The sequence below is a fragment of the Leopardus geoffroyi genome, chromosome A1 (assembly GCF_018350155.1).
Source record: "Leopardus geoffroyi isolate Oge1 chromosome A1, O.geoffroyi_Oge1_pat1.0, whole genome shotgun sequence".
In the NCBI taxonomy this organism is placed as follows: Eukaryota; Metazoa; Chordata; class Mammalia; order Carnivora; family Felidae; genus Leopardus; species Leopardus geoffroyi.
In genome coordinates, this window is record NC_059326.1 from 143,875,619 (window position 1) to 143,892,011 (window position 16,393).

Consider the following 16,393-nt stretch of genomic DNA (forward strand, 5'->3'; position numbering starts at 1 on the left):
CACACCCCACCCCTTCTGAGGAACAAATATTGCCCACAACAGGCAAAGAGACATGGACTGAAGGGAAAAGAGGTCAGGATGCAACAGCACAGCTCGTGATATACACATGAGAGGCACTCCCTGAAGCACCAGGTCCTGGGGATTAGGGGACACTGCACTGCCATGCACTAAGGACCTCTTCTTCTTAAGGCCACTAGCATCAAGAGTAAGAGACATAGCTGACTTTTCTAATACATAGAAATGGACACAGAGAGTTAGACAAAATGTGGAGACAGAGAACTATGTCCCAAATGAAAGAACAGGACCAAACCAGACCAAGATACCTAAGGAAAACAGATGTAAATAATATGACTTAAAGAGAATTTAAAATAATGATCATAAAGATATTCACTAGACTTGAGAAAAGAGTGGAGGACATCAATGAGATCTTTAACAGAGATTTTTTTTAAAACGAACCCATCAGATGGTGTTGCTCATGCCTGAATTTTTTCTATATATAAATGATGTCTTTGTACTTTTTTTACTGCCTGACACATCTCTAGAATACACTTTTCAGATTCAAATCTTTGCCTCTTATGACAAAAATGTGTAAGTTCATTTTCTATAGAGATTAGAAAGATAGTTTATGTCAATATCTAGAATACTTGACGAGCATGTTTCTATCACTGATAATTTTTAAAAAGCTTCTTTTACTTTCACAACTCATTATTAATAGTCAGGTACATTTCTCAGAATGTTGTCTCTTTTGGGAAAACATCTATCAAGTTCCTTTCATACAAAGGTGTTTTATCACTGTGCTGTAGCCCTGAAACTAACATAACATTGTGTGTCAACTACACTTCAATAACAACGTAATGAAATGAAATACAGAATATTTAAGATTCTGGGGGAAAAAAGAACCAATCAGAGATGAAGAATACCATAAATGAAATTAAAAATACACTTGATGGAATAAACAGCAGTCTAGATGAAGTAGAGGAATGAATTAATGAAGTGGAAGACAAAGTAACAGAAAGTAATGAAGCTGACCAAGTGAGAGGAAAAAATATGCAAATTAAGAAAAGTCTTGGGGGGGCGCCTGGGTGGCTCAGTCGGTTAAGCGTCCGACTTCAGCTCAGGTCACGATCTCGCGGTCCGTGAGTTCGAGCCCCGCGTCAGGCTCTGGGCTGATGGCTCAGAGTCTGGAGCCTGCTTCCAATTCTGTGTCTCCCTCTCTCTCTGCCCCTCCCCCATTCATGCTCTGTCTCTCTCTGTCTCAAAAATGAATAAACGTTAAAAAAAAAAAATTAAAAAAAAAAAAAAGAAAAGTCTTAGGGAACTCAGTCTCTACATCAAACGTAATAACATTTGCATTATAGGGATCATAGAAGAAGAGGAGAGCAAAGGCTGCAGAAAATTTATTTGAAGAAATAATAGCTGAAAACTTCCCCAATCTGGAAACAGATATCCACATCCAGGAGGCACAGAGATCCCCCTAGAAAATCAACTCAAGGAGGTCCACACCAAGACACATAGAACTGAAAATGGCAAAAAGTAGTGATAAAGAAAAAAACTTTAAAGCAGCAACAGAAAAGAAGATAGCATCATTAGATTCTCCCTGTATGTAACTATCAGCAGATTTTTCAGCAGAAGCTTTACAGGCCAGAAGAGGGTGGCATGATATATTCAAAGTCCTGAAAGGGAAAAACCTGCAGCTAAGAATACTCTATCCAGCAAGGCTATCATTCAGAATACAAGGATAGACAAAGAGTTTCTCAAACAAAAAATAAAGGAGTTTGTGACCACTCAGCCTACCCTACAAAAAATATTAAAGGGTACTCTTTGAATGGAAAGGAAAGAACATAAGTGAGAATATGAAAAGTAAAAAAAACATAAAGGCAGTAAAAGTGAGTATTTCTGTAAAAATAAGTCAAAGGATTCACTAAATAAGAGGATGTAAAACACAATACCATATATCTAAAATGTGGGGGACAGGGGGAAGGGGTAGAGAATGGGTTCAAACTTAAGTGAATATCAACTTAATATAGATTGCTATATACAGAAGATGTTATACACAAACCTAATGGTAACCACAAATCAAAAATCAGTAATAGACAGGCAAAGAATAAACAGAAAGGAATTCAAGGAAAGCCAATGAACCATGAAAGAGAGCAAAAGAAGAATCACATAACAACTACTAAAACAGCCACAAAATAGGTAACAAAATGGCAATAAATATATATCTATCAATAATAACTTCAAATTGGACTCAAATAAATAAATGGGTCAATGCTCCAATCAAAAGACATAGGGTGTTTTAAAATAAAAATGGTGGGGTTGCCTGGGTGGCTCAGTGGGTAAAGTGGCTGACTTCAGCTCAGGTCATGATCTTGGGGTTCATGATTTCAAGCCCTATATCAGGTCCCGTGCTGACAACTCAGCACCTGGGCCTGCTTCAGATTCTGTCTCCCTCTCTCTCTGCCCCTCCCCCCTCATGCTGGTCTCTCTCCCTGTCTGTCTGTCTGTCTCTCAAAAAAACAAACATTGGTGGGGTGCCTGGGTGGCGCAGTCGGTTAAGCGTCCAACTTCAGCCAGGTCACGATCTCGCGGTCCGGGAGTTCGAGCCCCGCATCAGGCTCTGGGCTGATGGCTCAGAGCCTGGAGCCTGTTTCCGATTCTGTGTCTCCCTCTCTCTCTGCCCCTCCCCCGTTCATGCTCTGTCTCTCTCTGTCCCAAAAATAAATAAACGTTGAAAAAAAAAAAAAAAAACGTTTAAAAAAAAAAAAAAACAAACATTGGAAAAAAGAGACCCATCTATACGCTGCCTACAAGAGACTTACTTCATACCTAAACACACCTGCAGACTCAGAGTGAGGGAATAGAGAAACAGGTATCATGCAAGTGAAAATGTAAAGAAAGCCACGGTAACCATACTTAAAATGGACAAAATAGACTTTAAAACAAAGACCACAACAAGAGACAAAGATGGACATTATTTAATAATAAAGGGGACAGTCCAACAAGACGATATAACAATTGTAAAAACTTATACACCCAACATGAAAGCACCCAAATACATAACAAGTTAATAACAAACATAAAGAAAGTAATCAATAGTAATATAATAGCAGGGGACTTTAAGACCCCACTTATATCCAAGCACACATCATCCAAACAGAATATCAACAGGGAAATTGGCTTTGAATGACACACTGGACCAGATGGATTTAACAGATATATTCAGAACATCCCATCCTAAAACAGCACAATACAAATTTTTTCAAGTGTACATAGAACATTTTCCAGAACAGATCACATATTAGGCCACAAGTCTCAAGAAATTCAAAAAGATCAATATCATTCCATGCATCTTTTGTGACCACAACACTGAAACTAGAAATCAACGACAAGAAAAAGTCTGGAAAGAGCAAAAAAAAAAAAAAAAAAAAAAAGATTACATAACATGCTACTAAACAATGAATGGGTCAACCAAGAAATCAAAGAAGAAATCGAAACATACATGGAAAGATGGGGCTTCTGGGTGGCTCAGTTAAGCGTCTGACTCTTGGTTTTGACTCAGGTCTTGATCTCATGGTTTGTGAGTTTGAGGCCCACATCAAACTCTGTGCTGGCAGCATGGAGCCTGCTTCGGGTTTTCTCTCTCCCCCACTCTCTCTCTTCCCCTTCCCTGCTTTCTCTCTCAAAATAAATAAATAAACATTTAAAACATACATAGAAACAAATGAAAATGAAAACACAACAGTCCAAAATTTGGGGGGTGCAGCAAAACTGGTTCTAGGAAGGAAGTTTAAAACAATACGGGCCTTCCTCAAGAGGCAAAAAAAATCAAAGCAACAACCTAACCTTACACCTAAAGGTGCTAGAAAAAGAAGAACAAACAAAACCCAAACCTAACAGAAGAAAGGAAATAATAAGGATTAGAGCATGGATGGAGCTAGAGAGTCAAATGCTAAGTGAAATAAGTCAGAGACAAATACCATATGATTTCATACATATGTGGAATTTAAGAAACAAAACTAATGAGCAAAGGGAAAAAGAGAGAGAGAAAGAGAGAGAGGGGGAGAGAGAGGGAAGCCAAGAAACAGATCCTTTACTATAGACAACGAATTGATGGTTACCAGATGGGAGGTGGGTGGGGGGAGGGGGAAACTGGGACTAAGGGGTGTACCTGTCATGATGAGCACTGGGTGATGTATGGAATTAATGAATCACTATACTGTATACCTGAAACTAATGTAACATTGTATGTTAACTCTACTGGAATTAAAATTAACACTTAATCAACAAAACACAACAAAAATAAAATAAAATGAGGACAGAGTACAGGATCTCTTAGGTAACATCAAGCAAACTGACATTTGCATTATAGGGGTCCCAGAAGGAGAAGAGAGAGAGAAGAGGGCAGAAAACTTACTTGAGTAAATAATAGCTAAAAAATTCCCTAACCTGGGGAAGGAAACAGATATCCAGGTTCAGAAACACAGAGAGTTCCACATCATGAATCCCAGGAGGTTCACACCATGACACATAATAATTAAAATGTCAAAGATGAAAGAGAAAGAATTTTAAAAACAGCAAGAGAGAAGCAACTAGTCATATACAAAGGAAATTCCATAAGGCTATCAGCTTTTTTTTCAGCAGAAATTTTATAGGCTAGAATGGAGAGGCATGATATATTCAAAGTGTTGAAAGAAAAAAAAAAAACAAAACCTATAACCAAGAATACCCAGCAAGAACATCACTCAGATTTGAAGGAAAGATAGTTTCCCAAACAAAATCAAAGAATTCATTACCACGAAGCCAGCCTTAAAATAAATGTTAAGGGGACTTCTGTAAGAAGAGAAGAAATTTCCATAATTAGAAACAAAATTATAAAAGGAAAAATTTTCAGGGCACCTGGCTGACTCAGTTGGTACAGCAGGTAACTCTTGATATTGGAGTTTTAAGTTTGAGCCCCATGTTGGGTGTAAAGATTACCAAAAAATAAAATCTTTAGAAAACAAAAGGAAAAATTTCTTGAGTAAAATCAAACATAAAGGTAGCACAGCAATCACTTATAAAGCTAGTATGAAGGTTGAAGGACAGAAGTAGTAAAATCAATTACATCTAAAAAATTAATTAAGAGGACTTACAAAATAAAAAGATGTAAAATATGACAACACATACATAAAATGTGTTCGAACTTAAGTGACCCTCAAGTTAATATAGACTGCTATATATTTAGAATGTTATACATAAACCTTATGGTAATCACAAGCCAAAAACCTGTAAGAGATACACAAAAAATTAAGAGAAAGAAAGCCAAGCATAACAATAAAAAAAGTAATCAATCAGGGGCGCCTGGGTGGCTCAGTTGGTTGAGCATCCAACTTCGGCTCAGGTCATGATCTTACAGTTTGTGGGTTCATGCCCCGCATCAGGCTCTGTGCTAACAGCTTGCTCAGAGCCTGCAACCTGCTTCAAATTCTGTGTCTCCTTCTCTCTCTCTGCCCCTCCCCAGCTCATGCTCTGTCTCTCAAAAATAAATAAATGTTAAAAAAAGTCATCAATCATAAAGAGAGGAAGAGAAGAAGCAACAGAGAATACAGAAACAACCAGAAAACAATGAATAAAATGGCAATATGTACATATTTATTAATAATGACTTTAATTGCAAATGGTCTAAATGCTTCAATCAAAAAATATAGAGAGATGGAATAGACTAAAAAAAAACAAGTCCCATTTAGATATTGCCCACAAGAGACTGACTTCAGAACTAAAGACACATACAAATTGAAAGTGAAGATATGGAAAAGATACTCCATATAAAGGTGGGGGGAAAAAAGCCAGGGTAGCAATACCTCTATGGGACAAAATATACCTTAAAACAAAGACTGTAACAAGCAACAAAGAAGGGCATTGCACGATAATAAAAGGATAAATCCAACAAGAGGATGTAACAATTTTAATAACTATATGCTCGAAATTGGACACCTAAATACATAAAGCAAATATCAACTGACATAAAGGGGAAAATTGACAGGAGTACAATACTAATAGCAGACTTAACCCCTACTTACATCAATAGATAGAACATTCAAGCAGAAAATCAATAAGGAAATTTTTTTTTCTCCCTCCCTCCCTCGGAAATGTTTTTGAATGACACATTAGACCAGATGGGTTTAAGAGATATATACAGAACATTCCATCTAAAAACAACAGAATACACAGAGTTTTGTTGTTGTTGTTGTTGTTTTTCAAGTGCACATGGAACAGTCCCTAAGATGGATCACATATTAGGCCCCAAAACAATCTCAACAAATTTAAGAAGGAAATCACATCAAACATCTTTTCCAACCACAACAGTATTAAAGTAGAAATCAATTACGAGAAAAAAAAAACTGGAAAAAAAAATGAACACATAAAGACTAAACACCATGCTACTAAACAACAAATGGGTCAATGAGGAAATCAAAAAGGAAATGAAAAACTACATGGAAACAAGTGAAAATAACACACAACAATTCAAAAATTTTGGGTCTCAGCAGAAGCAGTTCTAAGAGGGAGATTTATAGTGATACAAACCTACCTCAACAAACAAGGAAAATCTCAATCTAACTTTATACCTAAAGAAACTAGAAAAAGAAGAACAAATCCCAAAATTAGTAGAATGAAGGAAATAATAAAGATCAGAACAGAAACAAATAAAATAGAGACAAAAAAAAGAGAGAGAGAAAAGATTAATGAAATCAAGAGTTGGTTCTTTGAAAAAATAAATAAAATCAATATCCTTTAGCCAGACTCATTAAGAAAAAAAGAGAAAGGACCCAAATAAACAAAATCGGAAATTCAAGAGGTGGGGTGCCTAGCTGGCTCAGTCAGAAGAGCATGTGACTCTTGATCATGGGGTTGTAAGTTAGAGCCCCATGTTGGGTGTAGAAATTACTTAAAAATCAGCTCGGGGGGGGGGGGGGGGGGGGCGCCTGGGTGGCGCAGTCGGTTAAGCGTCGGACTTCAGCCAGGTCACGATCTCGCGGTCCGGGAGTTCGAGCCCCGCGTCGGGCTCTGGGCTGATGGCTCAGAGCCTGGAGCCTGTTTCCGATTCTGTGTCTCCCTCTCTCTCTGCCCCTCCCCCGTTCATGCTCTGTCTCTCTCTGTCCCAAAAATAAATAAACGTTGAAAAAAAAAATTAAAATAAATACCTATTCTCCTCAAATTATTCCAAAAAAGGATAAGAAAGCTTCCAAATACATTCTATGAGGCCAGCATTGCCCTGATGCCAAAACTCGACAAAGACACTACAGAAAAAGTAAAAGAAAACCACAGGCCAATATTCCTGATGAACATGGATGCAAAAATCCTCAGCAAAGTGTTAACAAACCACATTCAATAACACATTGAAAGGATCATTCACCATACTCAAAGGGGATTTATTCCAGAGATGCAAGAATGGTTCAATACCTGAAAATCAATTAACATGATACACAACATTAACAAAATTAAGGATAAAAAACATACATTCATCTCCATAGATGCAGAAAAAGCATTTGAGGAAATTTAATATCCATTCGTGATAAAAACTGGTAACAAAGTGGCTTTAGAGGAAACATACCCATCACTTCTCAGCCTTACAGTTAAGATCAAGTGTAGAGGAAACATACCTTAACATAACAAAGGCCTTATATGACAAACCCACAGCTAATATCATTTCAATGGTAAAAAATTGAGACCTTTTCATCTAAGATCAGGAACAAGATAAGGATTTCCACTTTTATTCAACATAGTACTAGAAGTCCTAGCCGCAGCAACCAGACAAGGGGAAAAAAAGCACATCCATATTAGTAAAAAAGAAATAAAACTGTCACTAATTGCAGATGATATGATACTATACATAGAAAACCCTTAGGATTTTGCAAAAAAAAATCTATCAGAAGTAATAATTCAGTAAAGATACAGGATACAAAACTGATATACAGAAATCTGTTGTGTTTCTCTACACTAATAACAAAGCAGCAGAAAGAGATTAAGAAAATTCCATTTACAACTGCACCAAAAAGAATAAAATACCTAGGAATAAACTGAACGAAGGAATTAAAATACATAGTCTGAAGACTATGAAATGTTGATGAAAAGAATTAAAGATGACACAAATGGAAAAATATTCCACACTCATGGATTAGAAGAATTAATATTATTAAAATATTCATACTATCCAAGGCAATCTACAGATTCAGTGCAATTCTTATTAAAATATGAATAGCACGTGTCACAGAACTAGAGAAAATAATACTAAAATTGGTATGGAACCACAAAAGACCCCAAATAGCCCAAGTAATCTTGAGAAAGAAGAACAAAACTAGAGGTATCACCATCCAGATTTCAAGATACACTAAAATGCTGTAGTAATCAAAACAGTATTGTACTGGCACAAAAAGAGACACGTAGATCAACAGAATAGAGAGCCCAGAAATAAACCTACACTTATGTGGTCAATTAGTCTATGACAAAGGAGACAACAATATACAATGGGGAAAAGACAGTCTCTTCAATAAATGGTGCTGGGAAAACTGGACAGCTACATGCAAAAGAATGAAACTGGACCACTGTCTTACACCATACACAAAAAGAAACTCAGAATGGATTAAGGACCTAAATATGAGACCTGAAACCATAAAACTCCTATAAGAAAACATAGGCAGTAACTTTTAGACATCAGTCTTAGCGATATTTTTATAGCTACGTCTCCTCTGGCAAGGGAAACAAAAAGCAAAATTAAACTGTTGAGTCTACACCAAAATAAAAAGTTTTGAACAGCAAAAGAAACCATCAACAAAACAAGAAGGGAACCTACTAAATGGGGGGAAATATTTTCAAATCTATCCAATAAGCAGTTAATATCCAAAATATATAAATTATTACAACACTAAAAAAATTCCAATTAAAAAGTGGACAGAGAAACTGAATGGACATCTTTCCAAAAAAGACATTCAGATGGCCAACAGATACATGAAAAGATGTTCAACATCACTAACCATCAGGGAAATGCAAATCAAAACCACCATGAAATATCACCTTATACCTGTCAGGTATTAAAAAGGCAAGAAATGGGGCACCTGGGTGGCTCAGTCAGTTGAGCGTCCAGCTTCCGTTCAAATCATGATTTCGCTGCTCATGGGTTCAAGCCCCACATCAAGCTCTGTGCTCACAGCCCGGAGCCTGGAGACAGCTTCGGATTCTGTATCTGTCTTCCTCTCTCTCTCTGCGCCCCCCCCACCCCCCCCCACACACTCTCTTTCTCTCTCTCTCAAAAATAAATAAACATTAAAAAAATTTGGCGGGGGGGGCGCCTGGGTGGCGCAGTCGGTTAAGCGTCGGACTTCAGCCAGGTCACGATCTCGCGGTCCGTGAGTTCGAGCCCCGCGTCGGGCTCTGGGCTGATGGCTCAGAGCCTGGAGCCTGTTTCCGATTCTGTGTCTCCCTCTCTCTCTGCCCCTACCCCGTTCATGCTCTGTCTCTCTCTGTCCCAAAAATAAATAAACGTTGAAAAAAAAAAAATTAAAAAAAAAAAAAAATTTGGCGGGGGTGGGGGGACACCTGGGTGGCTCAGTTGGTTAATCGTCTGACTTCAGCTCAGGTCATGATCTCACAGTCCCTGAGTTCGAGCCCCACATCAGGCTCTGTGCTGACAGCTCAGAGCCTGGAGCCTGCTTCAGATTTTGTGTCTCCCTCTCTCTCTGTCCCCTTCCGGGCTCATGCTCTGTCTCTCTCTGTCTCAAAAATAAATAAAAACATTAAAAAAAATTTTTTTTAATAAAAAATTTTTTTTAAATAAATTTTTTTTTTTTTACAATACAAGAAATAACAAGTATTGGCAAGGATATGGAGAAAAACGAATGCTCCTTAAGTGTTGTGACAATGTCAATTGGTATAGCCACTGTGGAAAACAGTACGGCGGTGTCTCAAAAATTAGAAATATGGGGCACCTGGTTGGCTCTGTCAGTGGAATGTGACACTCGATCTCAAGGGTGGTAAGTTCAGGCCCTAGATTGGGTGTAGAGATTACTTAAAAACAAAACAAAAAATGTTTAAAAAATTAGAAATATCATACAATTCAGTAATCCCACTACTGTGTATTTACCCAATAGGAAAAAGAAAACACTAATTTGAAAAGATATATGCACCCCTATGTTTACTGTAGCATTATTTACAATAGCCAAGGTATGAAAGCAACCCAAGTGTCCAGTGATAGGTGAATGGATGAAGAAGAGTGGCACACACACACACACACACACACACACACACACACTGGAATATTATTAAGCCATAAAAAAAAAAGAGGGGCATCTGGGTGGCTCAGTTGGTTGAGCATCTGACTTCTGCTCAGGTCATGATTTCAAGGTTTATGAATTTGAGTCCCACATCAGGCTCTCTGCTATCAGCCAGTCAGCACAGAGGCTGCTTGGGATCCTCTGTCCCCCTCTGTGCCCCTCCCCCACTTACACTCTTGCAAAAATAAATGAATTTTTTTTAATGCCTAAAAAAGAGAGATCTTGCTGTTTTCAACAACATGGATGGACCTATAGGGTAGGGTATTAGGTGAAGTGAAACAAGTCAGGCAAAGAAAGACAAATACCATATGATTTCACTTATATGTGAAATCTAAAAAAAACAAAACTAAACAAAGGAACAAAAGCAGAAACAGACCCATAAATACAGAGAACAAACTGGTGGTTGCCAGAGGGGAGAAAGGTAGAGGGATGGGCAAAAGGGGCAAAGGGGAATGGGAGGTATGGCTTCCACTTATGGAACAAACGACTCAGGGTAATGAAAGGTACAACATAGGGAATATGGCCAGTGGTGCTATAATAGTGATGTGTGGGGACAGATGGCAACTACACTTGTTGTGACAGAGTCATTGAATCACTCTGCTGCACACCTGAAACTAATTACCATTGTGTATCAACTATACTTTAATTTAAAAAAATACTTGGGGGATGCCTAGGTGGCTCAGTCAGTTAAGCATCTGACTCTTGATCTTGGCTCAGATCATGATCTCGAAGTTCAAGAGTTCAAGCCCCTCATTGGGCTCTGTGTTGATAGTAAAGAGCCTGCTTGGGATTCTCTCTCTCTCTCTCTCTCTCTCTCTCTCTCTCCCTCTCTCACTGCCCTTCCCCTGCTTGTACTCTCTCTCAAAATAATCAAAATTTTTTTAAGTTCAAAATAAAGAAGGAAAAAAATTATAAGAGTTCACATTAAAATCTGGATTTTCAGGGGCGCCTGGGTGGCGCAGTCGGTTAAGCGTCCGACTTCAGCCAGGTCACGATCTCGCGGTCCGTGAGTTCGAGCCCCGCGTCAGGCTCTGGGCTGATGGCTCAGAGCCTGGAGCCTGTTTCCGATTCTGTGTCTCCCTCTCTCTCTGCCCCTCCCCTGTTCATGCTCTCTCTCTCTCTCTGTCCCAAAAATAAATAAACGTTGAAAAAAAATTAAAAAAAATAAAATAAAATCTGGATTTTCAGCTTCTCTTAAGAAATCAAAAGTTCTGACTGCTGTCCATAGTGTAGTGGGCAGAAACACACTTGTGTTTTCCCTTACTGTAGAATTTTAAAATGTATTGCAGAGTAACAGTAATAAAAATGAAAAGCTCTGGCCACACTATCTACATTCCTGCACAAGAATCTTAGAGAGAGCTGCGTTCTCCACATTCCCTCTTCATTCAACCCTCTTCACTCATGGAGCTCTTGTCTAGCCCCTAGAAGTGACAGTCTGAAACCCTCAACTTGCGATGTTGAAGGCACAGACAGAGGAGGGCTAGACTCCACCCCTCTGGTTGACACCTGTTAGGTGACCTGTTCCTACTTCCACAGCTACCGAATGGCAAGGCCTGGGCTCCAAGCCAGGAGTCCTAACTCCTCCTACCAGCAGGGCTCTACTAGAAACAGATGGCACACTCAATTAGGTAATTTGGATTTTTAATAAAAGGGCCATTTATGAGGTTGGGGCAGGTTTCAGGAAACCAAAGTGGAGAGTACAGTATCCCTCCCCACGTTCCCCTCCACTGGCCAAACAAGAGGGGGGAGCTGCTCCCACCCCTTCCCACCAGCCTTGACAGAGCAAGTGGAAAGAATAATCATCATTCCTGGAGAGGACAGGAGTGCAGTGAGTGTCGGTGGACAACAGCTGTGGCCTTGGATAGATGGGCACAACAATCCCGCAAAACCATAGGGAGAAGGAACCAAGGAAATAAGTGGCCCAACCCCATGTTCTCCCCACTCTCCAGTTATTCAAACTCAACATTCAGGTGTACAAGGGGGTCCATTAATGTGAAATGTTCATCCAGCCCCGTGAGACGGAAAGCAGGGTAGAAGCAGGCAGGGAGTGGGCCTCACTTTTGCCCCAGGACAGAGAAGACCCCAACAAACTCCTCCTCCACCTGAATTGATCTCGAAGTTCTGTGAAGTTCCACCACACTGCCCTGTGCCCCAGGGATCAGACCAAAACATCATATTGCCAACAGACAGGGAGGAGAAAAGATGGACACCAACAGGAATAGCTCAGCTTACCTTCCAGACACTTTGCACACATTCCCTCTAATCCTGCAGGGGAAGGAATTTCTTTCTGTAGGTGAAGAAATTGAGGCACAGGATGGTAAGGACTTGGCAAAGGACACCTACTTTAAAAATGTTGGAGGCAAGGTTCAAACTCAGTGTCACTAGCTCCAAACCTGAAGTTATTATATAGTTACAGAAAATATTCATCAGTTGTGCCAGAAAAGGTAACATAGCAGGCCTGAGATTGTTATCCTTTTAAAAGTCTGTTTGCAAAGTTGGCCCTCGACTGGCGTCTGAGAACTTGAATTTTGGTCATGTCTGGTTTGCCAAAGTCACATGGCTGTTAGCAACAGGGCGGGGACTAGATCCCAGGTTTGGGGACTTGTAGGCTCATGCTCCTCCACTAACTATGAAAGGCTTCAGGGTACTCAAACAGAAAGTGTTGACAGAGCATATGTGACAAAGTTCCAGGGATCTCATGGGAGGCCATCCCCACTGCTGGTCTTGGTGAAGACGTAGCAGAAGGTAGGCACATCCTGGGACTTCCGAAGCCCCCACTTTCCTTCTCTACACCTTCCTGTCACCCTTCTGAGACTTCATGCCTTCATCTTCCCTCAGAGTTCAAACCTGGGTTTACTGGGAGTATCTCTTACTCAGGTGCCATATACTGAGCAGAAGCTGGCTCTTTCAGCCCCACCTGTACCTCCATGGCCAGCTGCCTTTACGAAGCACAAAGATCCAACAACTTTATACAGGGCCCCTGGTCAACCTCAGGCTTGAGAAGGAACTCACTGGGACCCATCTTGCTTCTCAATGCACACTGGGCCTTGCTTACATCAGTGTTGTACTCAAAAACACTGTAACAGATGCTTTGGTGGCCTGTCCATCCCTCTTACCACTTGTCACCCATTGATGTCCAACTGCCAATACCTGCAGTTCTTTATTTCAGAGCATTCTCTGGCACTCAGGCCTTCTCTGCACCCCCCCTCCCTTGGCAGGCTACAAGTGCAGGGGAATTAAGTGATACTCACCTCCCCATCCCTGCCTTATTCTCTCCTCCCCTTCCTAGGGTTCCTTCACCTCCCAAATAAACAGGGTGTACCGCAATCCTTCTCTCAGAGTCTGTTTCTGGATAAACCAACCAGAAGAAAATTTCATTCAGCACAAGCCCACTCAAATTTTACTTAATCCAGAGTTCGGGAATCTGAGATTTGCATGGATACCCTATGCACATGAGCAAAAATACATCCACACAGAGAACTTCTCTCTGAACCAACCATTCCAAAGACATCCATATTACTCAGTCACTTGGCTGGACTTTATTACCCCTCCATGAATAGCCCATAAATCCAATAAGTGGAATGAAAACTAGCACAGTGAAGGAACAGTGGTATTGGATCTCATTCATCTTTTAACCCCACCCACCACCCACCATGACACCCAGCCCTCAGGCCTGGTAAGTGCTCATTAAATATGTTAATCAGAGGAGCAGTTGGAGCAGGCAGCCTCTGCTCCGCAAGGCTCCACTCCTAATCCCCTACTATGTGATCTCCCAGGGCACCCAGGACGATTCCCCCACTCGTACTCTCTCTGCTCATAATGGTGCAGAATCTCACTTGGTCTTGAAGAGTGTGCCAGAAATATGCTCTTGAAACAGCCTGCTTGTTCACAAATACATTTCCATTTTAGCAAGAGCAGCTGTCACTCCTGCTGGAGGCCTGCTGGTCTCACCCTTGCCACCTGCCCGAAGGGAAAATTTAATTCATAGAAACTTAAGAGGGCCTAATTCAACCCCTCTTCTAATTCAGAGATCCTCTCAAAAGCCTCCCTGATGTTTGTCATCTATTTCATGAACACTTCAAACAACAGGGAACTCATTACTACATGCCATAGCCAATCCTATGGTTAGAAGGTTCTAATTATTAAGTTTTTAGACAAATTCTATTTTCAAAAATTTTTTAATGTTTATTTTTGAGAGATTGAGAGAGAGAGAGAGAGAGAGAGAGAGCATGAGCAGAGGAGGGGCAGAGAGAGTGAGAAAGACACAGAATCTGAGCTGTCAGCACAGAGCCTGACACGGGGCTTGAACCCACAGACCATGAGATCATGACATGAGCCGAAGTCGGATGCTTAATTGACTGATTCACCCAGGTGCCCCTAAATATTTATTATTTTTTATTTATAATACATATTATATATGTATTATATGTATTACATATATTATGTATTATAATATATATGTATTATATATTAAACATTTACTATGTGCCAGGTACTTTTTTTTAAAGTTTACTTACTTATTTCAAGACAGAGAGAGAGAGAGAGAGAGAGAGAGAGAGAAAGCAGAGGAGGGGCAGAGAGAGAAGAAGGATCCCAAGCAGGTTCCAGGCTGTCAGTGCAGAGACCAACGTGGGCTTGAACCCACGAAAGGTGAGATCATGACCTGAGACAAAACCAAGAATCAGACACTTAATGGACTGAGCCACCTAGGAGCCCCTTTCTTTTTCTTTTTTTCTTTTTTCTGTGCCTGGTACTATTAAAAGTACTTTATGTGCAAACTCTTTATCACCATCATCCCATCTCACAGCACAGACACAGTAGTAGCTTGCCCAAGATGGTAGAGCTGACAAGTGGCAGAATGAGATTCCAAACCAAGGAAGTCTCACTCCAGAGTCTTCCTGTATTACCTTTTTGTTACTTGGGGCAGAAACATTTCATCATGTAACTTAGCCTTTTAGGTCCAGATCCCTGTGAGGTTGTGATGAAAGTCAAGGACTCTCCCCTCTTGCTAATGTGCATATATACACAAAATTTTGCGTATCATTTCAGGAAGTCAACCCACTGCAGCCCATGACACCCAGGTTAAAAACTTCTGCAAAATCCCTATCAAAATTCCAATGACACTTTTTACATAAGTAAAAAAAAAAAACCACTCCTAAAATTAATGTAACACCACAAAAGACCCCGAATAGCCAAAGAAATCCTGAAAAAGAACAATATAGGAGGCATCACATTTCCTAATTTCAAGCTATAGTCATCAAAAGTGTGGTATTGGCAATAATAATAGAAAAATAGACCAATGGAACAAAACCTAGAGCTGAAAAATAAACCCAAGTATATACAGTCAACTAATATTTGACAAGGGAGCCGAGAATACTCAGTGGAATAAAGGTGGTCTCTACAATAAATGGTGCCGGGATAATTGGATAGTCACATGTAAAAGAACAAAACTGGATCCATACCTTAACATCATTCACAAAAATTAACTTAAAATGGGTTAAAGCCATGGGGCACTTGGGTGGCTCAGTCTGTTAAGCATCCAACTCTTGATTTTGGTTCAGGTCATGATCTCACAGTGGGATCAAGCCCGGAGCCTGGTTCTGCGCTGACAGCATGGAGCCTGTTTGGGATATTCTCTCTCCTCTCTCTCTGCTCCTCCCCTGTTCTCTCTCTCTCTCTCTCTCTCAAAATAAATACATAGACATAAAAAGCCTTAAATGTAAGATCTGTAGCCATGAAACTCCTAGAATAAAATATAGCAATAAATCTCTTTGACATGGGTCTTCATAATGATTTTTTGGATGGGACAACTAAAACACAAACAACAAAATAAAAAATAAAGAAGTGGGAATAGATTAAACTATAACTCCTGAAGAGCAAAAGAAACCATCAACCAAGTGAAAAGAACACCTTACAGGATGGTACAAAACACTTGCAAATAATAAAACTGATAAGGGGTTAATATTAAAAATATATATAAAGAACCCATACAATGCAACAGCAAAAGAAAAAAAAAAATTACAAATGGGCAGAGCACCTGAATAGCTATTTCTCCAATGAAATGTCCAGATATGAAAGGACAACAC